This window comes from Pan troglodytes, chromosome 1, assembly GCF_028858775.2.
Source record: "Pan troglodytes isolate AG18354 chromosome 1, NHGRI_mPanTro3-v2.0_pri, whole genome shotgun sequence".
In the NCBI taxonomy this organism is placed as follows: domain Eukaryota; kingdom Metazoa; phylum Chordata; class Mammalia; order Primates; family Hominidae; genus Pan; species Pan troglodytes.
In genome coordinates this window covers 225268328-225293686 of record NC_072398.2, presented here as the reverse complement: position 1 = coordinate 225293686, position 25359 = coordinate 225268328, and the positions used below count along the sequence as shown (strand labels likewise).

General features: G+C 46.1%; 2 long non-coding RNA genes across 3 annotated transcripts; one reads left to right on the top strand and one right to left on the bottom strand.

The window, feature by feature from the left end:
- Window positions 1-297: 297 nt before the first annotated feature.
- On the bottom strand, window positions 298-18223 carry LOC107974735 (uncharacterized). 2 transcript variants are annotated; one of them, XR_008538043.2, is made up of 4 exons: window positions 17858-18223; window positions 17364-17453; window positions 2384-2488; window positions 298-630 (listed from the first exon to the last, which is right to left on the bottom strand). It is a non-coding gene; the product is annotated as an uncharacterized LOC107974735 (long non-coding RNA). The 2 variants fall into 2 exon arrangements; XR_001717701.3 differs by having other exon boundaries at window positions 17909-18223.
- Window positions 18224-21240: 3017 nt separating this feature from the next.
- LOC100614586 (uncharacterized) lies at window positions 21241-23670 on the top strand. The gene is made up of 2 exons (XR_169033.3): window positions 21241-21326; window positions 23378-23670. It is a non-coding gene; the product is annotated as an uncharacterized LOC100614586 (long non-coding RNA).
- The last annotated feature ends 1689 nt before the right edge of the window (window positions 23671-25359 follow it).

The window sequence follows — 25359 nt, the reverse complement described above, 5'->3', positions numbered from 1 at the left end:
GAGATTTTGTGTTATGGTTACTTGGAAAGTGGTGGTGATAAATAGAAAGCTAACTTAGATGCTCCACAGGCTTGAGGAATGTATCTATTTCTGAGGCTGGCTCTCTCGTTTCTCTCCTCCAAAACCCTAATCTTCAACGGGCAAAATAATGGAAACCAAAGGCAGTACAAATTTATAAGTTAAAAACGCACATCCAACAAACTACTCACGCCGAGCAACTGACAAAACCCAGCCGCTTTAACTCATGCCTTGCACTTTGTTTTCTTTTTCTTTTCTCTTTCTTTTTTTTTTTTTTTTTTTGAGACGAGGTCTCACTCTGTCACCCAGGCTGCAGTACAGTGGTGCAATCATGGCTCACTGCAGCCTCCACCTCTTCAAGCTTAGGTAATTCTCCCACCTCAGCCTCCAGAGTAGCTAGGACTACAGGTGCCCGCCACCACACCTGGTTAAGCTTTGTATTTTTTGTAGAGACAGGGTCTTGCTACGTTGCCGGGCTGTTCTGGAACTCCCGTCTCAAGTGATCTGCCCGCCTCAGCCTCTCAAAGTGCTGAGATGACAGGTGTGAGCCACCGTGCCTGGCCTTTTGGTTTCTTTTTGTTGGGTGAAACCACAAAACAGTCTGTAACATAGCTGTAAAGCAAAACGTAATAGGTGACATTTAAATATAAACTGATGTAATATATTTATGTAACTATACATACATGGGCATATGTATTTTATATTTATGCAAATATTATATGAGATATACGCATTTATGCAACTGCTAACAAATTCTCTCATCTTTATTTTATTTATTCTTTTGAGACAGAGTCTCACTCTGTTGCCCAGGCTGGAGTGCAGTGACATGATCTCGGCTCACTGCAACCTCCACCTCCTGGGTTCAAGTGATTCTCATACCTCAGCCTCCCGAGTAGATGGGATTACAGGCATGTGCCACCACGCCCAGCTAATTTTTGTATTTTTAGTAAAGACAGGGTTTTTTCATGTTGGACAGGCTGGTCTTGAACTCCTGACTTCAAATGATCTGATCACCTTGGCCACCCAAAGTGCTGGGATTACAGGTGTGAGCCACTGCACCCAGCCAATTTTTTTTTTTTTTTTAAGGTGGAGTCTCACTCTGTCTCTCAGGCTGGAGTGCAGTGGCACAGCCTTGGCTCACTGCAACCTCGGCTTCCTGGGTTCAAGTGATTCTCCTGCCTCTACCTCCCAAGTAGCTGGGATTACAGGTGCCTGCCACCATGCCCAGCTAATTTTTGTATTTTTAGTAGAGATGGGGGTTTCGCCTGTTAGCCAGGCTGGTCTCAAACCCCTGACCTCAGGTGATCCGCCTGCCTTGGCCTCCCAAAGTGCTGGGATTACAGGCTTGAGCTACCATACCCGGCCCCATCTTTAAATAGTAAACATAAGAATATTTACCTCCACCATGATTCATATGCAGAATGACCCCAAAACAGTTTGGCTTCCAGCACAGCTACTCTGTGTAGCCACTCAGGAAGGTTTCCCTGTTAATGGCTCAGTCCAGCGCTGGGACCCTCCCTCTAGCACTGGAGGTAGGTTGCCAGATGAAATACACTGTGCTCAGTTACATTTGCATTTAGATGAACAATGAATAATTTTTTAGTATAAGTATACCAAGGACTGGGTGCAGTGGCTCATGCCTGTAATCACATCATTTTGGGAGGCCAAGGTGGTCAGATCTCTTGAGCCCAGGAGTTCAAGACAAGCCTGGGCAACATGGTGAAACCCCCAACTCTACACAAAATGCAAAAATTAGCCAGGCATGGTGGCACATGCTTTTGGTCCCAGCCACTTGGGAGGCTGAGATGGGAGGATCACCAGAGCCCAGGGAGGTCGAGGCCGCAGTGAGCTGTGATAATGCCACTGCACTCCAGCCTGGGTGACAGATTGAGACCCTGTCTCAAAAAAAAAAAAAAAAAAATATATATATATATATATATATATATATATATACACACACACACAAACATTGTATGGGGATGTATACATATACTAAATAACCACTTTTCTGGGAATCCTGCTTTATTTTTTATTTTTTTATTTTTTTTTTGAGATGGAGTCTTGCTTTGTTGCCCTGTCTGGAGTGCAGCAGCATGATCTTGGCTCACTGCAAACTCCGCCTCCTAGGTTTAAGCAATTCTGGTGATCAGCCCACCTTGGCCTCCCAAAGTGCTGGGATTACAGGCGTGAGCCACCGTACTGGCCAGAATCCTGTATTTTGATTTGTAACCCCAGCTGGGGGCCTTGCAGCCCTTCCCCCTTTTCCTGAGTAACGCTCCTGAGAGCAGAGGTGGGCAGCCTGCCCCACCCCTTCTACGGCCAGGCTGAATCCACACCCTCTCTATAATTCAGGAGGAAAAATTACCTATAATCTTTTTATTACTCCTTTGTCACTGAGTCCAGACTGGGATTTACTGCATGCTTGCCATTCATAGCCTGCCCTTCCTCTCCCTCATGAGCTCTGACAACCCTGTTAAAGGAGATAGGGAAAAGAGATCCTTTGCTTAAGGAAAGAAGGGGAACTTTGCCAGCATTCAATAATTAAATTTTCTTGATGTTATCTTCTTTCTGAGTATTCACTGACTAGTCTTTAGCCAAGATGATCATTACAGAAGGGTCGGGATACCCCGGGGGAAGAGCCACACCTGCCTCTTTGGAGATAGCCGCCCAGAGAGGCTGAGAATCTAACGCCACTCAGCATTTTACCTGCAATGTCATTCTTCCGTTGTGCCTGTGGGACTGGTTTTCACTGCTTGGGACTTTAGGTCCTTAGTCTCTATGTATTGATCTATCAAAATCCGTCAGATCTCTTAGGGGTACCCCATTCCAGTCTGCTTTCTTGGCCGTTTCAGTGATACAGTCCTTTGTCCTTTGGCTCTGCCCAAAATTTGTGTTGTCTCTGTTGTCAACCTTTCTATTCCCTCCCAGGCTGTCAAGAGTAGGTGGAGAAAGTCTTGGAAAATACAGAGTTCGTGCTATCTAACTTCAACTGTACTGCAGTGTTACCTGGCAATCTTTTCATTTTCATCTCATATTAATACCCTATACATTCCCCCAACCCTAGTGTCTATTCCTCTTATCCTTAAGTCTGAAGACAGAGTCCTGAAATGGGCACTAGAGTCTCAGCAATTCACAAGAGAGAAATGGGTGCTGTGCTAGTGAAAGCAACACTCAAGGCCGGGCGCCACATGAACACTCAGCGTGGCACGGGGCAGGTGCAGACAAGAAACAAATTAGTGAATACACAAGATAATTTGAGATGATCAGTGCTGTAAGTAAAATACAACATAGTGATGTAATGGTGGAACATCTCCGGTGCAGGAAAGATACTCTACATTGGTTGGTCTGGGAAGATCTATCCCAGGAGGTGATTTTGAACTGAATGATGGGAAGGACCCAGCTTTGCAAGACCAGGGGGAAGAATCTTCCAGGGCAAAGCCTTTGAGGCAGGAACAAGTTTGGTGTGCAGGACCAGGGAGAGAGCAGGTGAGCGCAGAGCTGACGAAGGTGGGAGAGTGATAGGAAAGGAGGTTAGAGAAGCCACACCAGGGCGGTATCACCAGGGGCCTTAAACATGGTGCTCAGCAATTGAAATTTCATTCTGGCCACAATGAGAAACCACTGAAGGATTCTAAGCAGGGAAATGACATGGTCTGATTTTTGTCCTACCTGAATGATCTCTCCAGGGAGATTGGATTCAAAGGAGCAAGAATGGAGGCATCCCCTCACCCCTACCCCATCAGAGGCTATTGCAGTGTTCCAAGGAACAGATGACGGTGGCCTTGGACTTAGACTCAGTCAGGAGCAATGGGAATGGTCACACATGGACCACACATTGGATTGGAGGCAACAGGAATTACTGATTGATTGGGCTTGGGGAATAAAGAAAAGAGAAGAATTGGTGATTACTTCTATATTTTGGCTTGAGTTACTAGGTAGTAAGGCTGTTTGTGGAGCTGAGGAAGACTGGGGAAGAGGCAGGCTGGGGAGGGGAGTGACCAAGGGTCCTATTTTGTAGAAGTAGAGTTTGGTCTTTGTTGGACTTCTAAGTGGAAGCACCTACTGCTTCTCCTTCCTTTACCACTCACTCTTGGTGTTTTTTTTTTTTTTTTTGAGACAGAGTCTTGCTCTGTCGCCCAGGCTGGAGTGCAGTGGTGCAATCTTGGCTCACTGTAACCTCCGACTCCTGGGTTCAAGCGATTCTCCCACCTCAGCCTCCCACCATAACTAGATAATTTTTGTATTTTTAGTAGAGATGGGGTTTTACCATGTTGGCCAGGCTATTCTCGAACTCCTGACCTCAGGTGATTCCCCTGCCTCAGCCTCCCAAAGTGCTGGGATTACAGACGTGAGCCACCATGCCTGGCCACCACTCATTCTTGAATTCTTTGCTTATCCCATCATTTCATGAATATCACCTTCTCAAAGTTTCCTATGACTTCTTGAACCCAGTGGCCTTGTTTTCTTGCCATCTGCCTGGATTAGGCATTATTTAACAATATCACCTGACTTCTCTTCATTGTAACCTCTCTGTCCTTGGCTGGTGAGCATTCTTTCTCTCTCTCTCTCTCTCCTTTTTTTTTTTTAAGGAGATGGGGTCTCATTCTGTCACCCAGGCTGGAGTGCAGTGGCGTCATAATAACTCACTGTAGCCTTAAACTTCTGGGTTGACATGATCTTCCTGCCTCAGCCTCTCCAGTTGCTGGGATTACAAGCATAAACCACCATGCCTGGCCTCTCTTAACTTTAATATTTCTCCAGATATGCTCCCCTTTCTTCTTCCTCCTGCCTGGGATTTAGGACCCTTGTTGATCTCGGTTCACATATTTTCAGCCTTATACCCTCCGGCTTTCCTTTATAGATCTTTGGTTCTAGTCAGAAAAATATATCGCTTATTCTCTGAACACTCCTTGAACGTCTTAGTTCTTCATTCTTTGCTGCGTCTCTGAGCTTCCATGTGGAGGTCATTGATCTTCAGCCCAAAAAACACGCTATGGAATTTCTTTGAGTTGGGGGGGCCTGCTCTTGGAGAACTCTCTCAGCTTTCGCTAATCTGAAAATGTCTTTTTCTTATTTTCATTAATAAAGGATACTTTCTCTGGGTAGAAAATTTGTTTTAGCAGTTGTTTTGTCTTCCAGCACTTTGGTGATATCATTTCTCTTCCTTTAGGTTCTGTTAGAGCTATTGGAAAGGGATTCTTTCTTCTCATTTTGGGACTCCAAAAAAACACGGTAGACCTTTCAAGCATGTCATATCTGCTTTTTATTATCTCTTCTGTATCTTGCTTCTTTTTATTTCTATGGCTTCTTTGTGGATAGTTACCTCTGACCAATCTTCCACTTCACCAATTCACTTGTTTTCCTAATTTTTTTTTTTTTTTACTGCTTTATTGGTATAAAACGTGTCAGCCGCCGGGTGCAGTGGCTCACGCCTGTAATCCCAGCATTTTGGGGGGCCAAGGCAGGTGGATCATTTGAGGTCAGTAGTTTGAGACCAGCCTGGCCAACATGCTGAAACCCCGTCTCTACTAAAAATACAAAAATTAGCTGGGCATGGTGGGGGGTGTTTGTAATCCCAGCTACTCGGGAGGCTGAGGGATGAGAATCACTTGAACCCAGGAGGCGGAGGTTGCAGTGAGCTGACATCATACCACCGCACTCTAGCCTTGGTGATGGAGCGAGACTCTGTCTCAAAAAAAGAAAAAGAAAAACAAAAGTTTCAACCTAAAAAACAAAGAGAGAGAAGTTCTCCGAAAGAAAAAGGTATTGTTTGGGAATAGAGCATTGCAATGGAAATATGCATGCCGTGGTAAATTATGTGCATATTCAGACAGGAAGACACATTGTTTACAGGAAAAAATAAGGAAGAGATGGGGTGCAGTGGCTCACGCCTGTAATCCCAGCACTTTGGGAGGCCGAGGTGGGCGGATCTCCTGAGGTCAAGAGTTTGAGACCAGCCTAGCTAACATGGTGAAACCTTGTCTCTACTGAAAATTTAAAAAAAATTAGCTGGGTGTGGTGGTGTGCACCTGTAGTCCCAGCTACTTGGGGAAGCTGAGGCAGGAGAATCACTTGAACCCAGGAGGTGGAGTTTGCAGTGAGCCAAGATCGTGCCACTGCACTCCAGCCTGGTGACAGAGGGAGACTCCATCTCAAAAAAAAAAAAAAAAAAAAAAAAAAAGAGAAAGATTACATAATTGTTTTGAAATAATTATCCTTGCTACAAAGATCAGTAACAAGGGTGGCACCAGTCTGAGGTTGGACAGGCAATTGCCGAGCAGATGTCCTTGCAGAAGTATTTTTTGTGTAAGGTTGGGATGGCTGTTGCACTAGGTTGTGTTTTGCAACATTTGTGATAGTGTTTTATGAGGCATACAAGCATGAGAACCCTCTCTTCAGGACCTTCTCTGACTCATTTATCAGGGTTGGCCTTTTATTGTTTTTTATTTTTTATTGATTCTGACAACTTGATTCTGATTTAAGGTGCAATAAAATGCATATATTTAAAGTGAACAATTTTATGAGTTTTGACACGTGTACACCCATGAATCCATTAATATAATTAAAATAATGGACATTTCCAGCACACTCAAAAGTTTCCTCATGCTCCCTTATAATCTATTCCTCCCTTCACCCCCATGTCCAGGCAACCACTGGTCCACTATCTATTATTATAGATTAGTTGCATTTTCTAGAATTTTATATATGGAATCATATGGCTTGCTCCAATCCTGTATCTTCTCTATACCATCACTGTAGGATAACCCTTTTTCTCTCTCCGGTATTGGCATCCCTGTTTCCTGAATGCTCTGTTTCCTATTCTTTTGTCTGTTTTATTCCATTGTTTTGATCGACCAAATCTTCTCACAATTTTTTGAGAACTTGGATATTTTTATTCCACCTGTATAGTAGATTGTGTGGCTGGGTATAAAAGTCTAGATTGCAAAAATGTTTCCACAGACTTTTGAAGACATTATTATACCATCTTCAATTTCCCAGTATTGTTAGCACTAAGACTGATTCTGTCCTAGGCTTTGTAACTGTATTTTTCTTTCTTTCTTTGGAAGCATTGCTTTCATTCTTGGTGTTCTGAAATTCCATGTGATGTACTTTGTATGGGCGTTTTCTTGTTGTTGTTGTTGTTGTTGTTGTTTTTGAGGCAGAGTCTCGCTCTGTCACCCAGGCTGGAGTGCAGTGGTGCGATCTTGGCTCACTGTAACCTCTACCTCCTGATTCAAGCAATTCTCCTGCATCAGCCTCCTGAGTAGCTGGGATTACAGGCGTCTGCCACCATGCCTGGCTAATTTTTGTAGTTTTAGTAGAGACGGGGTTTCACCACATTGGCCAGGCTGGTGTTGAACTCCTTACCTCTGGTGATCTGCCTGCCTTGGCCTCCCAAATTGCTGGGATTACAGGTGTGAGCCACTGCGCCCAGCCATGTTTTGGTCTTTTTTTGCGGGGCGGACTTCCCTCAGAGCTCTAGTAGTCTTTGGCTGTCTATTCATCGCAGCTCCATGTGCATGTTCGAAGCTATTCTTCTGGTGAGTGTCATGAAGAGTCATTAGGTCAGGTCCCCAGATGTTAGATCTGTAGTTTTTTTCCCCCCTTGGGTGGATCAGTTTTCTTTCTTTATTATTATTATTTTTTGAGATGGAGTCTCGCTCTGTCGCCCAGGCTGGAGTGCAGTGGCGCAATCTCGGCTCACTGCAAGCTCTGCCTCCCGAGTTCACGCCATTCTCCTGCCTCAGCCTCCCAGTAGCTGGGACCACAGGTGCCCGCCACCATGCCCGGCTAATTTTTCATATTTTTAGTAGAGACAGGGTTTCACCGTGTTAGCAAGGATGGTCTCGAGCTCCTGACCTCATGATCCACCCGCCTCGATCTCCCAAAGTGCTGGGATTACAGGCGTGAGCCACCGCACCCGGCCGATGGATCAGTTTTCCCAGAGAGTTTTCCTCCTTTCTCCTGCCTGGGGAAGGTAAAAGCCCTGCAGGGGAAGGATCTGGGAATAGCATCTCAGTACCCAAATGTTCACAAAATTCCCTTTTTTGGAACAATATCTGGTGTCTAGCTATGTTTTGATATTGAGGCTCCAAAGTCTTCCTTTGGAGTTAATAAACTTCCCATAGTGGTGGAGGTGGTGTAGTTGCGTGGCTGCGTGGGCTGGGAAAGGAGATCTGGGGTTCTTATCTATTCTTTTTAAAGACTATCATCAACACTGCTGCTCAGCCTCCGATCCCTGACCACTCCTGGGTCCCGCAGCACAAACCAGTTTACTTTCCAGGTGGCACGGGCCCCTCCATTTTATATCTTCCAAAATTTCATTGATGTCTTTTGTCTGATATCATCTTCTCTTCCATTCCTTTTGTCCATAAGCATTTATAAATGTTTCTTTTTTTAAAATTTTATTGAGATTTCTGGAGGGAACAAATGTAAGCTCCGGCATGAGTTTTCATCAGGAATAATGAAAGTCCCTTTGTACAACATAATATTATGCCACTTGTCCATTTGTACAACTTATATTTCATTTCCAAATTTCCTTCATTTAGAAATCTATTGGCCGGGCGCGGTGGCTCATGCCTGCATTCCCAGCACTCTGGGAGGCCGAGGCGGGCGGATCACGAGGTCAGGAGATCGAGACCATCCTGGCTAAAATGGTGAAACCCTGTCTCTACTAAAAATACAAAAAATTAGCCGGGCGTGGTGGCGGGTGCCTGTAGTCCCAGCTACTCAGGAGGCTGAGGCAGGAGAATGGCGTGAACCCGGGAGGCGGAGCTTGCAGTGAGCTGAGATTGTGCCACTGCACTCCAGCCTGGGCAACAGAGCGAGACTCCGTCTCAAAAAAAAAAAAGAAATTTATTTCTGGACCGGGCGTGGTGGCTCACACCTGTAATCCCAGCACTTTGGAAGGCTAAGGTGGTGGATCACCTGAGGTCAGGAGTTTGTGACCAGCCTGGCCAACATGGCGAAACCCCATCTCTACTAAAAATACAAAAATTACCCAGGCATGTTGGCGGGCGCCTGTAATCCCAGCTACTTGGGAGGCTGAGGCAGGAGAATTGCTTGAACCTGGGAGGCAGAGGCTGCAGTGAGCTGAGATTGCGCCACTGTACTCCAGCCAGAGACAAAGTGAGAACTTGTCTCAAAAAAACAAAAACAAAAACAAACAAAAAACTAAATTTAATTTCTCATTAGTCTGTAAACACCTTGAGAAAAGCGGTTGAAATATTTCTATTTCCAGCAGCATTGTGTGCCTAGCATACAATCGGTTCTTCGCGCATGTACCTGAAGGAACGTATTTAGTGTACGTAGTTCCCTCATCCACAGTTTCACCCTCTCAGGTTCCGGTTACCCATGATCAACTACAGTTTGAAAACATTAAATGGGCCAAGCATGGTGGCTCATGCCTGTAATTCCAGCACTTTGGAAGGTCGAGGTAAGTGGATCCCTTGAGTCTAAGAGTTCAAGAGTGGCCTGGGTAACATGGCAAAACCTCGTCTCTGCAAAAAATACAAAAATTAGCCGAGTGTGGTGGCATGCGCTTGTAATCTCAGCTGCTTGGGGGGCTTAGGTGGGAGGATGGCTTATGCCCAGGAGGTGGAGGCTGCAGTGAGCTCTGATGGTACCACTGCCCTCCAGCCTGGGCAATGGAGTGAGACCTCGTCTTAAAGAAAAGAAAAGAAATATATATTAAATGTGAAATTCTAGAAATAATCCATGAGTCTTTTGTTTTGTTTTGAGACGAAGTCTTGCTGTGTCGCCCAGGCTGGAGTGTAGTGGCACGATCTCAGCTCACTGCAAGCTCCGCCTCCCGGGTTCACGCCATTCTCCTGCCTCAGCCTCCTGAGTAGCTGGGACTACAGGTGCCCGTCACCATGCCCGGCTAATTTTTTGTATTTTTAGTAGAGACGGGGTTTCACCATGTTAGCCAGGATGGTCGTGATCTCCTGACCTTGTGATCCGCCCGCCTCAGCCTCCCAAAGTGCTGGGATTACAGGCGTGAGCCACCGCGCCCGGCCGAAATAATCCATGAGTTTTAAGCTGTGTACCATTCTAGGCAGCGTGATGAGATCTCTCGCTGTAAGCTTGATCCCGTCTGCAACGTGAATCCTCCCTTTGTCCAGTGCATCCAGGCTCTACCTGCTGGTTAGTCACTTAGCCATCTTGGTTGTCAGGGCTACTGTCATGGTATCACCGTGTTTGTGTTCAAGAAACCCCTGTAGTACTTAACATTGGCCCCAACTTGCAAGAGTAGTGATGCTGGCACATTGTTATAATTGTCCTATTTATTATTACTTATTGTTAATTGCTTACTGTGCCTAATATATAAATTAAACTTTATCATAGGCATGTAGTCTGTGGGAAAAAACAATATACATAGGGATGGGTACTATCTGAGGTTTCAGGCATCCGCTGGGGATCTTGGAACATATCCCCTGTGAATAAGAGGGGACTACTGTATGCTAAAACAGGGAGGAGAGAAAGAGCTGGAAACAAAAAAATGATGGAAGTGGAGAGGCCAGGAGATGTTTTCATTCACTGATAGGCAGAGGAACAGAGTTCACATTTGAGTACCAAGGACCCCCCAGGAGCAGAACATTGCCAAGGAAAGCCCTAAGTCCCTCTTCCTGCACTGGGGTACATCAGCCTTCTCCTCAGCATCGCTGATCTCGGGAAGCACATGGCTCTGCCATTTGGTAAGCTTCGTGTCTTAGTCCGTTTGGGCTGCCATAACCAAAGACTATAGATTGGGTGGCTTCAACAACAGACATTTATTCCTCACAGTTCTGGAGGCTGGACAACTCCAAGACCATGGTGCCGGCAGATGTGGTGTCTGGTGAGGGCTGGCTTTTTGGTTTACGTCTGTCTTCTGTTTCCTCATATGGCAGAAGGGCTGAGGTGCCTCTCCAGGGCCCCTTTTATTTATTTATTTTTTAATTTTTATTTTTAGTGACTGGGTCTTGCTCTGTCACCCAGGCTGGAGTGCAGTGGCATGATCATAGCTAACTGCAGCCTCCAAATCCTGGGCTCAAGCAATACTCCCACCTCAGCCTCTCAAGTAGCTGGGACTACAGGCGTGCACTACCATGCCCAGATAATTTTTAAAAATATTTTGTGGCTGGGCATGGTGGCTCACGCCTGTAATCCCAGCACTTTGGGAGGCCGAGGTGGGCGGAATACATGAGGTCAGGAGTTCGAGACCAGCCTGGCCAACATAGTGAAACCTCGCCTCTACTAAAAATATAAAAATTAGCCGGCCATGGTGGCGGGCACCTGTAATCCCAGCTACTCAGGAAGCTTGAGCCCAGGAATTTGAGACCAGCCTGAGTAACATAGTGAGACCCCATCTCTACAAAAAATGTTGAAAAATTAGCCGGGTGTGGTGGCACATGCCTGTAGTCCCAGCTACTTGGGAGGCTGAGGTGAGACGATCGCTTGAGTCCTGGAGGTTGAGGCTACAGTGGGCTGTGATGGCACCATTGCACTCCAGCCTGGGTGACAAAACAAGACTCTGTCTCAAAAAAAAAAAACAAAAAAAAAACAAAAAACCTTCTGGGTTTTTGTTGGTGGGTTTGTGTTTTGTTTTGTTTCAATTTGTTTTTCTGTGAGTATTTTATCTTATGAAAATACTGAGAGTCCTTGGGGTGGAAAATGGAGGTGTTCTTGTCTAATGGGTATAGGGTTTCAGTTTTGCAAGATGAGAGTTCTGGATATTGATTTCACAACAATGTGAATGTACTTAGTGTTACTGAACTGAACACTTAAAAATGGTTAAGATGGTAAGTTTTATGTGTATTTTATTATGATTAAAAAATATATATATATGGAGCCTTGACCCCTTGACTTTGGGTGGCTTTTTAATCCAGATACTTTGCTTCTATTTTTATTGTCATCTGGAAAGCCAAGCTGTAAGCAGAAATGCTACTGGTTAGTAAGAGATAGAAAGTTCTGGAACTCAGCAGAGTCACCATTGCTTAGTGCCATACCTGTTCACAGTGCTCACAGCTGGCATTACTAAATGAGTTTTCAACTTTAGAGAAGCACAGCTTTGATTGTGTACAGTGGCTGGCCAAGGACTCAGGTCTTCAGTGTTAAAGCTGAAGACGCTTCTCGTGAGGCCGGAGAGGGTTCCCAATCTCAGCACTATTGACATTTTGGGCTGGATAAGTCCTTGTTGTAGGAACTGATCTATGCATTGAAGGATATTTAGCAGCATGCCTGGCTTCTACTCATCAGATTCTAGCAGCACCAGTCCCCGGGTGTGGCAGCCAAAAAATGTCTCCAGACTTTGCCAAAAGCCCCTGGGCACACAAAATTGCCCCTGGTTGAGGACCACTGGTGACGAAGCTGTCTGTCTCAATACACACTTCTCTTCTCCAACACTGGCTTTTCCTACTGCGCCACTGTGAGCAAAGATTTCTAGCTTCTAGAATAAAATGAATTGAAAAAGAAAAACATTTAAGCTAACATTTAAAGCAAGCATGTCCAACCCGTGGCCCGTGGGCTGCATGCAGCCCAGGATGATTTTGAATGTGGTCCAACACAAATTTGTAAACTTTCTTAAAACATTATGAGATGTCTTTGCTTTTTTTTTTGATGGACTCTCACTCTGTTGCCCAGGCTGGAGTGCAGTGGCGTGATCTTGGCTCACTGCAATCTCTGCCTCCTGGGTTCAAGTGATGCTCCTGCCTTAGCCTCCTGAATAGCTGGGACTACAGGCATGTGCCACCACGCCCGGCTAATTTTTGTATTTTTAGTAGAGATGGGGTTTCACCATCTTGGCCAGGCTGGTCTTGAACTCCTGACCTCAGGTAATCTGCCTGCCTCAGCCTCCCAAAGTGCTGGGATTACAGCCGTAAATTACGGTGCCTGGCCTTTTTTTAAATTTTATTTTTATTTATTTATTTTTTTTTTGCTGAAGCTCATCAGCTATTGTTAGTGTTTAATATATTTTATGTGTGGCCCAAGACAATTCTAACAATGTGGCCCAGGGAAGCCAAAAGACTGGACACCCCTGATTTAAAGAATGTTTACAATGTGCCAGATACTGCACTGTGCTACCTGATTAATGATCTCATTTAATCTTTTCAACAATTATCTGATGTAATTATAGACAGCCTCATTTTACAGTTGAGGAAACTGGGGTTTAGAGAAGTTGAATAACAGGGCGAAGTGGCTTATGCCTGTAATCCCAGCACTTTCAGAGGCTGAGGTGGACAGATCGCTCAAGCCCAGGAGTTTGAGACCAGTCTGGGAAACATGGCAAAACCCCATCTCTACAAAAAATACAAACTTAGCCAGGCGTGGTGGTGCTTGTGTGTAGTCTCAGCTACTTGGGAGGCTGAGGTGGGAGGATCCCTTGAGCTCAGGAGGCAGAGGTTGCAGTAAGCTGAGATCGCCCCACTGCACTCCAGCCTAGGCAGCAGAGTCAGACCGTGTCTCAAAAAAAAAAAAAAAAAAAAGAGAGAAGCTGAGTACTCGTTCCAGCTCACGGAGCTAGTAAATAGAAAGACCAGGATTCAGACTCAGGTTTGTATCTTTCAATGACTGTTTTTATGTTTCCTTGGTTTATTTATGTTTTCTCTTTGAGATTAACTTATATGATGATGTTTCAGAGGACTTTTAGCCATAGGTGTGATAACACCAGCTTGATTTTAGAATTCCCTGGGATATGCGGCGTGTAGATGTTATCTGTGACCCATGAAGGTAGAGAATGTTTTATCGGCCACTCAATAGCTCTGACTCTTAAGATAAAGTCTCTATGAGTTAGGAGGTAAGTACATTACTGCCTACATCACTGCCCCTCTGGGAAAAATGTCGGTTAAGGGGCCACAGCACTGGTCCCCTTCCCAGTTGTAATAATGCTTGCATGTCCCTTAACCAGCAGAGGGCAGACTTGTGGTCCCAATGAACAGAAGCGTACAAAGAAACAGCACTTGAAGGTTTAGAATAGGAAGGGGGATGTTTCAGGAAAATGGCGCCCCCATCACCTGCTTGTGCAGAAGCAGGGCTGTTTTGTGGACAATGTGTTTGATTCTCTGGTTCTTTTCTTTTTTCTTTTCATTTTTATTTTTTTTGAGACAGAATTTTGCTTTTGTTGCCCAAGCTAGAGTGCAATGGCGCAATCTTGGCTCACTGCAACCTCCGCCTCCCGGGTTCAAGCAATTCTCCAGCCTCAGCCTTCCTAGTCACTGGGATTACAGGCATGCACCACCGCGTCTGGCTAATTTTTTTTTGAGACAGAGTCTCACACTGTCATCCGGGCTGGAGTGCAATGGCGTGATCTTGGCTCGCTGCAACCTCTGCCTCCCGGGTTCAAGCGATTCTTCTACCTCAGCCTCTCGAGTAGCTGGGATCACAGGTGCCCGCCACCACGCCCGGCTAATTTTATGTATTTTCAGTAGAGACGGGATTTCACTATGTTGGCCAGGCTGGTCTTGAACTCCTGACCTTGTGATCCACCCGCTTCAGCCTCCCAAAGTACTGGGATTACAGGCGTGAGCCACCGTGCCCGGCCCCGGCTATGTTTTTTTTTTTTTTTTTTTTTTTTTTAAAGTAGAAACAGGGTTTCACCATGTTAGCCAGGCTGGTCTTGAACTCCTGACCTCAGGTGATCTGTCCGCCTCAGCCTCCCAAAGTGCTGGGATTATAGGCATGAGCCACCACGCCTGGCCTCTCTAGTTCTTTTCAAAAGTGCACGACCTCCTTCCAGAAGGCTCACAATAAGTGGGCATACCACCTTAGTTCTGTTTTCCCAGTCCTGGTTTATCTTTTTGTATTTTTTTATTTTGAGACAGTGTCTCTGTCACTCTGTCAGGCTGGAGTGCAATGGTGTGATCTTGGCTCACTGCAGCCTCCACCTCCTGGGCTCAAGCAATCCTCCCATCTCAGCCTCCTGAGTAGCTGGGACTACAGGCACATGCCTGCATGCCTGGCTAATTTTTGCATTTTGTGTGGAGACAGGGTCTTGCTATGTCGGCCAGGCTGGTCTCAAACTCCTAGGCTCAAGCTGTCCGCCTGCCTTGGCCACCCAAGTTGCTGGGATTACAGGCATGGGCCACCACGCCTGGGCCTAGTCTTGGTTTTTCACTGTGAAGATGATCCTGGGCCTGAAAGTATTCCAGGAGCAAAGCCTGTTTCTGCCATGCGGGACACCATCAAGGAGAGGGTTTTCCTCTGCATCCTCCTTTTTGGTAGGTTCTCAGGGGTTCAGTGCCATGACTGCGAAGTCAGACCATGTGTTCAGGCCCCAGCATGCTACAGGAGGCCCCCAGCACGCTACTGGAAGCGGGATGCTGGATCTAGAAGGTGATGGATGCATTAACATGAGGAAAGTCACTCAGGTTTTTACTTCATGTAAAAGGAAATTACCAAGAGAATCTGCAGCCAAAATCCTGTCCAGACTGAAACTCTGATGAACTTACCCAAATCTTCCCTTTCCCAGGCTTTCCTGCATGACAGTTCCAGGAAGATTCAACAAAAGCCACGGCTTCTCTGAGTTTGTTGTTTCCTGGAGAAACAAGCTTTCACCTGCCACCTGGCCCTCTGTAGCTGCTTATAAATACAGATGTGGGTGGCAGAGTCATGCCAATCATGATAAGCTGTTCATACAGAGGCTTTTCACTCACTGTCCGTGTTACCAACAGTATCTTAGTAGAGTCAAGAGTTTTGTTTTTAAATTTTTTAATTTTTAAATAAAGATGAGGTCTCACTAGGTTGCTGCAGCTGGTCTTGAACTCCTGGCCTTAAGTGATCCTCTCCCACCTCGGGCCTCCCATGTTACTGGGATTACAGGTGTGAGCCACAACACCCAGCCTCAAGCATTTTCTTTCTTTTTTAAAATTTATTTTTATTATTTATTTATTTATTTTTTGAGACAGAGTCTCGCTCTGTGGCCCAGGCTGGAGTGCAGTGGCACGATCTTGGCTCACTGCAACCTCTGCCTCCCGGGTTCAAGCAATTCTCCTGCCTCAGTCTCCTGTGTAGCTGGGATTACAGGCACACACCACAACACCCAGATAATTTTTGTATCTTTAATAGAGATGGGGTTTTGTCATGTTGGCCAGGCTGGTTTCGAACTCCTGACCTCAGGTGATCCACCTGCCTTGGCCTCCCGAAGTGCTGGGATTACAGGCTTGAGCCACTGTGCCCGGCCTCTTTTTTTTTTTTTTTATAGAGACGGGTTCTCACCATGTTGTCCAGGCTGACCTCGAACTTCTGAGCTCAAGTAATCCACCTGCCTCAGCCTCTATAAATGCTGGGACTATAGGCGTGAGCCATTGTGCCTGGCCTCCTTCAAGCATTTTCAAAATTTCTTCTGAATAGGAGTGGTGGAGGGCTGTGTTGGAGCATTTCTCTTCTACCTCGTCTGTCCTCCTCACTCTCAGGTATGTCTGATTATATTGAAAGTTTAAGGTTGTTGCTAAGCCTAGTATGGTGGTCATTGGGGAGAATCCCAAGAACGTCACAGGTGCTGTTTCTTCAATGAAGGCAGAGGGGAGTTCTCACTCCAAGCAATGAGCTTACTCTAGAAACAGCCTATCTGTTGGATTCCTGCATTTCATATGAGGTTTGAGTAACTAGTTCCTTGCAAACAATATGAAAAGACAAAAGTTTCAAGGTTTAGAATCACCATGGCAACGCCCCAGATTCCCTGCTGTGCCCAGGTCTTGGAGTGGTAGGAACTGCTCATGCAATTTTTCCGAAATTGGCCAAAGCTTCAAGACCTACGGGGTTTCCCATTTGGTGCTCAGAATGTGAATTTTTTTTTTTTTTTTTTGAGACAGAATCTTGCTCTGTCGCCCAGGCTGGAGTGCAGTGGCACGATCTTGGCTCACTGCAACCTCCGCCTCCTGGGTTCAAGCAATTCTCCTGCCTCAGCCTCCTGAGTAGCTGGGACTACAGGCGTGTGCCACCACGCCCGGCTAATTTTTTTTGTATTTTTAGTAGAGACAGGGTTTCACCGTGTTAGCCAGGATGGTCTCCTGACCTCGTGATCTGCCACCTCAGCCTCCCAAAATGGAATGTGAATTTTTATAGTTGCCACGGCAAAGTCTCCTGTTATATGGGTATAGTGGGTTGAATCGTGGCTCCCAAAAGTGATGTCCAAGTCCTAACCCCCAGAACATGAGAAAGGGACCATATTTCGAGAATGGGTCTTTGCAGATGTAATGAAGGATCTTGAGATCATCCTGGATTGAGGATGGACTCTAGCTCCACTGACAGGTGTCCTTATGAGAAAAAGGTAGAGGCAGATTTGAGACACAGACACAGGGGAGACGGCCATGAGAAGACAGAGGCAGAGATTGGAGTGAAGCAACCACAGGCCAACAAGTCACCGATACCAGAAGAAGCAAGGAAGGAGTCTGTCCTACAGTCTTCAAAGGGAGCGTGGATCTGCTGACACCCAGATTTTGGACTTCTGACCTCCAGAGCTGTAAGAAAATAAATTTCTATTGTTTTAAGCTACCAAGTTTATTACAGCAGGCTCAGGAAACTAATACTCTAGGTGACGTCTGCTCCTCCACCCCATGCCTCTGCATGCTTGGGTTACAACAGAGAGTGCTTTCCCCTTGGTTGAACAACACTTTTTTTCTTGAGAAAAGAAAAGAAAACATAAGGGTAAAGCAGTTTTTGGAAGGGTTACTCAGCCAGCTAGATCGTCAGAATCAACTCTGCGAGGAGTGGGCCACAAACATCCATCCTAGGGCATCCGGAGAGAGTCATTCTCCCTAACAATAGCTCTGGGCATGGCTCTGTATTCGTCTGTTCTTGCATTGCTATAAAGAACTACCTGAGACTGGGTCATTTATAAAGAAAAGAGGTTAAATTGGCTCACGGTTCCACAGGCTGTACAGGAAGCATGGTTGGGAGGCCTCAGGAAACTTACAATCATGGCGGAAGGCGGAGGGGAAGCAGACACGTCCCACGTGACTGGAGCGGGAGGAAAAGAGAACGAAGGGGGAGGTGCTGCACACTTTCAAACAACCAGATCTCACGAGAACTCACTCACTATCACGAGAACAGCAAGGGGGAAGTTTGCCCCCATGATCCAATCACCTCCCGCCAGGCCCATCTTCCAACATTGGGGATTATAATTTGACATGAGATTTGGGCAGGGCCACAAATCCAAACCGTATCAGGCTCCACATTTTGTTTCTTTGTTTTTTTTTTTTCCCTGTCCTTCCCTCTACCTGAAGCTCATTTGAAAGCAAGTTTCCACTGCTGCTATTCCTTCCTTACTTTGGTCAGAATCCTCTTTTTGTGGTATCATAAATGGTTTCCATGGAAACAAAAGGTTAGGATAGAACAGTGCCAATGTGCATGTAAACTTCAGAATTAAACAAGGGCTGTTGTTTTTGCCTGTCATGGAGTTCCGTTCATTCTGAACATGTCACCGGGGACTTTGGAATGTGTATCCATAACTCCCTGATTTTCAACCACATTCCAGCCTGCCTGACTCATGAAGCGTGGAGCGACCCAGGAACATCCCAGCTCCTCATGTCCCACATTCTTCAGGCTTTCTCTTAGTTTTGGCATGTGCATGTAAATGTCAACAGGTGAGGTGAGATTTGCTGTAAAGAAGCAGATGGTCCCACAGGGTAGGCTGTGGGAGAGATGGAAGTTCTAGCAGGAGATATCACAGCCAAAGACTAGCAATCTAGGCTTATCATTTGTTTAGTGCGTCAGAACCAGTGAGTGGAGGAGGAAAGGAGACCCAAGGCTATGCGGTTGCCCTCACGACCGGGAGTTTACATTTGCTTCCTGCCAGAACCAAGGACATAGCGACCGATGTGCACAGACTTCTCCAAGGTTGTTTAGTCATTGGCAAAAACAGGCCTTCACCCATCCTTGAACTGGGTCCAAGTAACTGAGATGTGCCTCTAGTGGAGGAGCGCAGGTGGAGGTTCTGAGTCCCTGAAGCTCTGCATCTTTACTTTACAAGAGATGCTGCCTGGGAGTTCTTACTTCAGAGTAAGAGGGGTGGCCATGTTATCACCCAGACTCAAACACTTTCCAGAGTGAGAAGAGCCGCTATTAATTATAGGGCAATGGCTAGAATCTGGTCTGTCCCTGGAGAAGAGGGACATCTGACAACCCTATCTTTCTTTTATTTTTTTAGATGGAGTCTTGCTCTGTCACGCAGGCTGGAGCACAGTGGTGTGATCTTGGCTCACTGCAACCTCTGTCTCCTGGGTTGAACTGATTCTCCCGCCTCAGCCTCTCAAGTAGCTGGGACTACAGGCGCCCGCCACCAGGCCTGGCTAATATTTGTATTTTTGTAGAGATGGGGGTTTCACCATGTTAGCCAGGCTGGTCTCGAACTCCTGACCTCAGGTGATCTACCCGCCTCGGCCCCTCAAAGTGCTGGGATTACAGGCGTGAGCCATCACGCCCAGCTGGCTGTAACCCTATCTTTAGGCCAACTTGTACCTGGCTCCACTATGGAACTCAGTGTCGAAGTGCCCGGGCTTCCTGCCCTGGTTCTGGAGATGGGTGGTGACAATGGCTGCACAACAGTGTGAAGGTAGTAATGGCCACAGAACTGTGCCCTTCACAGTGGCTAAAAGAGCACATTTTATGTTATGTCTGTTTTACCCCAATGAAAACAAATAGCAAACGTTCTGATATTCCCTCCAAAGCTGCTGCTTCTGCTGACTCCTCGTCTCAAATTAATCGCGGCTCTGTCTTCCGTTTGCTGAAGCCGAAGACCTCCCCGCTCTCTCAGAGCCCAGGTCTGGCACATCAGCGAATCTCGTTGGCACTGCCGTCAAACACATCCATCTAGGATCTCCCCGCACTTCACGCCACCCACCGCGCTAGTCCGTGGATCCCTGTTTCTCTCTTGGATGTAGTAATAGTCACATAGCTGGACTTCTGCCCTGGCACTTCTTCAGCCCCTTGTTAGAGGAATCCTGCTAAATGTTGGCTGATTTACCCCCCACCTCCCGCACCCCCCGCCACACACACATAGGAGCTCCACTGGCTCCTCATAACTCTCAGGGTGCCAGCCTGTCTCTGCCATGACCCGAAAGCTCTCCGTCATCTGTCTCCCGCCCCTCCCTCACTGACTCTATCTGCCACCCTCTCCCTGTTGTCCACGCTGCCCCAGCCCCACAGGCCTCCTCCTGTTCCTCAGACTCCCCAGGGATGCTCCTGCCTCAGGGCCTTTGCCCTGGCTATTCCCTCCTGCTACAATGCTCTTCCTGAATCTGCATGATTCGATGCCCACTCCCCCATTCTCAGCCTGTCCCCACATCTCAGTGAGCCCTGCCCGGGCCACCCTGGAAAATCTCAGCATCCCAGGCTGGTCGTGGTGGCTCATGCCTGTAATCTCAGCACTTTGGGAGGCCAAGGCAGGCAGATTGCTTGAGCTCAGGAGTTTGAGACCAGCCTGGCCAACATGGCGAAACCCCATCTCTCCTAAAAATACAAAAATTAGCTGGGTGTGGTGGTGCGTGCCTGTAATCACAGCTACTTGGGAGGTTGAGGCAGGAGAATTGATTGAACCTGGGAGGCAGAGGTTGCAGTGAGCCGAGATCGTGCCACTGCACTCCAGCCTGGGCGACAGAGCGAGACTCCATCTAACACACACACAAAAAGCACTTTTTTTTCATCCTCCCAGCACTTCTTGTCCTCCTTGCTTCCCTTTTTTTTTTTTTCACATTCACACATATGATGATCCAGCATTCTACATATTTTATTTATCTTATTTATTTTCAGTCTTCTCCACTCAAATGTATGATATTTAAGGCAGGGGTTTTAAAATGTCTTGTTCTCAGCCAGGCATGGTGGCTCACACGTGTAATTCTAGCACTTTGGGAGGCTGAGGCAGGTGGATCACCTGAGGTCAGGAGTTCAAGACCAGCCTGGTCAACATGGCAAAACCCCGTCTCTACTAAAAATACGAAATTAGCCAGGCGTGGTGGCGGACGCCTGTAATCCCAGCTACTCAGGAGGCTGAAGCAGGAGAATCGCTTGAACCTGGGAGGCAGAGCTTGCAGTGAGCCGAGATCATGCCACTACACTCCAGCCTTGGTGACAGAGTGAGACTCCATCTCAAAAAACAACAACAAAATAAATAAATAAATAAAAATAAAATGTCCTGTTCTCTTTTTTCCTCCAGTGCCCAGATCAGCGCCTGATATATACTTGGCACACAATAACCACTCTTGAAATTCATGAAGGAATCTGGACATTTAGGGGGTTCCTCAGAATCCGCCGCTTTTAGGGAAGATTCTCTGCCTGATGTGTGAGCACTGTAACCTCCTCATCTGTGTTCAGTCCCCTTGCAATGCTTCTCTAAGGTCGGCCTACATTTCACTTAATTCAGTGGCTCTCCACTGGGGGCGCTCTTCCCCTTGCAGGGGACATTTGGCAATAAATGAATAAATGGGGACATTTTTGGTTCTTACAAGGGAGAGGAGAAGTGCTACTGGCATCTAGCAGGTAGAGGCCTGAGATCCTGCTATTAATAAATACCCTATGTCATGCTCTGGAAAGCTTCCCATAACAAAAAATTACCTGGACAGATGTCAACTATGCTGAAGCTGAGAACCCCAATCTACAGTGATCATATTAGGAATGATCTAGTCTGCATTTAATACGAGGGAGGTCTTTTGAGGGCTGTTATGGGTTGAATTGGGTCCCCCAGTTCTTATGTTGAAGGCAAGTCCTATGCCCAGGACCTCAGAATGTGCCTGTATTTGGAGATAGGGCCTTTGAAGTAATTTAATTGAAATCATTAGGCTGGGCACGGTGGCTCATGCCTGTAGTCCCAGCTACTCAGGAGGCTGAGGCAGGAGAATCACTTAAACCTGGGAGGTAGAGGTTGCAGTGAGCCAAGATCGCACCACTGCACTCCAGCCTGGGCCACAAGAATGAAACGTTGTCTCAAAAAAAAAAAAAAAGAAAAAAGAAAAAAAAAGAAATCATTAGGGTGGGTCCTAATCCAATACGACTGGTGTCTTTTTTTTTTTTCTTTTGAGATAGAGTCTCGCTCTGTGGCCAGGCTGGAGTACAGTGGCGTGATCTCGGCTCACTGCAACCTCTGCCTCCCGGGTTCAAGCGTTTCTCCTGCCTCAGCCTCCCGAGTAGCTGGGACTACAGGCACCCGTCAACACGCCCAGCTAATTTTTGTATTTTTAGTAGAGATGGGGTTTCACCATGTTGGCCAGGATGGTCTTCATCTCTTGACCTCATGATGCTCCCGCCTTGGCCTCCTAAAGTGCTGGGATTACAGGCGTGAGCCACCGTGCCCGGCCTTGGTGTCCTTTTAAAGAGGGGAAATTCGGACACAGGTGCACACAGAGGGAAGATGATGTGAAGACACAGGGAGGAGACGGCCACCTTTTGGGCATGATTATGGGTCTGCAAGTCGAGGGATGTCGAGGCAACCTCTGCAAGCTGCAAAGACAAGGAAGGATCCTCCCTTACAGCCACCAGGGAAAGCATGGCCTTGGGGATGCCTGGGTTTAGATTTCAAGCCTCCAGAACTATGAGAGAATATATATATGTTCTGTCATATATATATATGTGTGTATATATATATGAGATGTGTATATATACGTATATATGTATACATATATACGTGTATATATACACGTGTATATATATACATATATACGTGTATATATACACGTGTATATATATACATATATACGTGTATATATACACACATATATATCATATATATATATATGTATATATCAGTCTCTGTCACCCAGGCTGGAGTAGAGTGGCATGATCCTGGCTCATTGCAGCCTTGACCTCCTGGGCTCAAGCAATGCTCCCACCTCAGCCTCCCAAGTAGCAGGGACTACAGGCACATACTGCTATGCCTGTAATTTTTTTTGTGTGTATTTTTTTTTTTTGTATTTTTCTTGGAGATGGGGGTTTCACTATGTTGCCCAGACTCAAACTCCTAGCCTCAAGTGATCCTCCCGCCTTGGCCTCCCAAAGTGCTGGGATTACAGGCATGAACCACTGTGCCCCACTGAGATTTCTGTTGTTTTAAGCCACCCAGACTTTGGTACTTGGTTAGGGCAGCTGGAGCAAACTAATGCCACTGGCTCTGCCAGTGCTAAATCCAAACTTGATACTAATGGGCTCTATACCCTGTGATGATTAAGGTGTCTTGGAAAAAGAAAGGGTCTTACCAGGACAGTGGTTAGATACTCCCGTGGCAGGAGAGGCCAGAATGTGTAGTCTGTCGGCCATCATGAGGCTCATGACCTAGAGCTGGCCAAGAACACTTGTATAATAAATGTTCAAAGCCACCAGTCACCAAAGCCTTTCATGGGTAAATGACCCCAGCACAAAGTGTTTTTTGCTAATATTAACTTTGGTTCTATTTTAGATTAATAAAGGCAAAAACCAGGAGATCCCATAAATCCCGCTGAGCCTGTCATAGCTATCAAATTATACCCAGATAAAGCTTCTGGTGGCTAATGACATGGCCATCACCCAGCGTGGATGTGGGCAGGAGGGGCTCTCTGGGAGCATCTGGTCTGCTGTGGAGACACTTGTCATCTGGAGGCTCTGTGGCTCTAATGGAGGGTGATGCTTTGAACGCGATTATCTCCCCCATAAAAAAAAATAATAATAATAAGTATAATTTAAAAGTAAACAAAGATCTGGATTTGCAGGCTACTTACTGTCCCAGGACCAAGATTAATGGCCAGTGGTAAGTTTTCGTGAAGATCTTCTGTAGCCCGATTAGCCGTGCTGGGAGTCCGGAGAGATAATGTCTTTTCACATATAAAAGATCCTATTGATTTCCTGTTAGTATCATCCTGAAAATGTGCAGTGTATATCTATGAAGCAGAGACAATCTTCCATCACTTGTTTTATGGGAAGAGAATGGTTATTGTATCTCTTCCCATAAAATATAATCTCTTTTTCTCTTCCAAAAATCTACTCGTCCCTCTGGGAATTTCCACTTGTAATCTGTGGAAGTGAATTGATTTTTTTATTTTGTTTTATGTTTTGCATGTGCCGGTATTTTTATATTTGGCTTCTCTACATTTTCTCATTGTTCTCTGGAGTCTGGCTTTTCTAGATTGTTATTTGAGGTTGTCTAAAAATAAGTAAAAAAATAAATCAGTCCCACTGAAACACGCACAGCCATGTACCCGACAGCGGGTGTCAGGTTCCTGTGACTGCTCCCACTGTGGTGCCCCACCTTTCTCCCCCGTCGGGGGCTGGCATTTGTAAGTTCCTCAGAGGGCTTCGGAGGCAGTAAGAGGTTGCCTGGTGGGTTCCAATAGGATGCCGATGCAAAATACCAAGTCACTGAATGAAGGAAGTGCTCTTCCTGCTGACTGGGGTTCTCAGCGTTATGTCTGGGCATTGCTTCAGGATCAATTAAGACGCAAGGGCAGAGTCCTGCATATTTAAATACTGTGCCCTGAGCAGCGGCTTCCTAAGCTAATGAGTTTGGCTGAGAAGACCCCAGCAATGCAGTCCTGTCCAGACCTTAAATAGAGAGCTTTGCAAACTGGAGCTCCAGCTATGAAGCCAGTCCTCATGGTTCTGCCTGCACCTCTTTATTAAGGTAGCTCCCCCTTAATTCTCCTACCTACAACCGCCCCATGCTTTGAGGTCCAACCCCTCTACAAGCCTCTTCCACACTTTCTGCCCACCGCCGATTTCTCTCCCTTCCCCGAGCTCCTGTGGTAGTTAGGGATTGCACCATCCTGGCCAGCGTTTAATTACTACCACCTTTTATCGCTCTCCGCTTATTGCACCTGTGCTATTTTACAGCGCTACGTGCTGCATCTTCCAGATTCACCTTGTTTTCACTCCTTCCACTTCCACACTATGCCTGGGGCCTATCAAATTTATTTTGCACGATTGACAGATGATTTTTAAATATATATATAATAGTTATATTGTATAGCATAAATATATATTATAAATTATAACATAAGTATATTATATTAACATATGTAGTATATATTATAACATGAATATATAAGGTAAACGTAAATCTTGATGCTATGGTTCCCCAAATTCATATGAATTCATATGAATTGTAACCCCTAGTACCTCAGATTGTGACTCTATTTGGAGATAGGGTCTTTCAAGAGGTAATTAAGTTAAAAGGAGGTCATTAGGGTGGGCTGTAATCCCACATGACTGCTGTCTTCATAAGAAGAGATTAGGGCCGGGCAAGGTGGTTCACGCCTGTAATCCCAACATTTGGGAGGCCGAGGTGGGAAGATAACCTGAGGCCAGGAGTTCGAGAACAACCTGGACAACATGAAGAAAACCGTCTGTACCAAAAATACAAAAATTAGCTGGGTGTGGTGGTGTGCATCTGTAGTCCCAGCTGCTCGG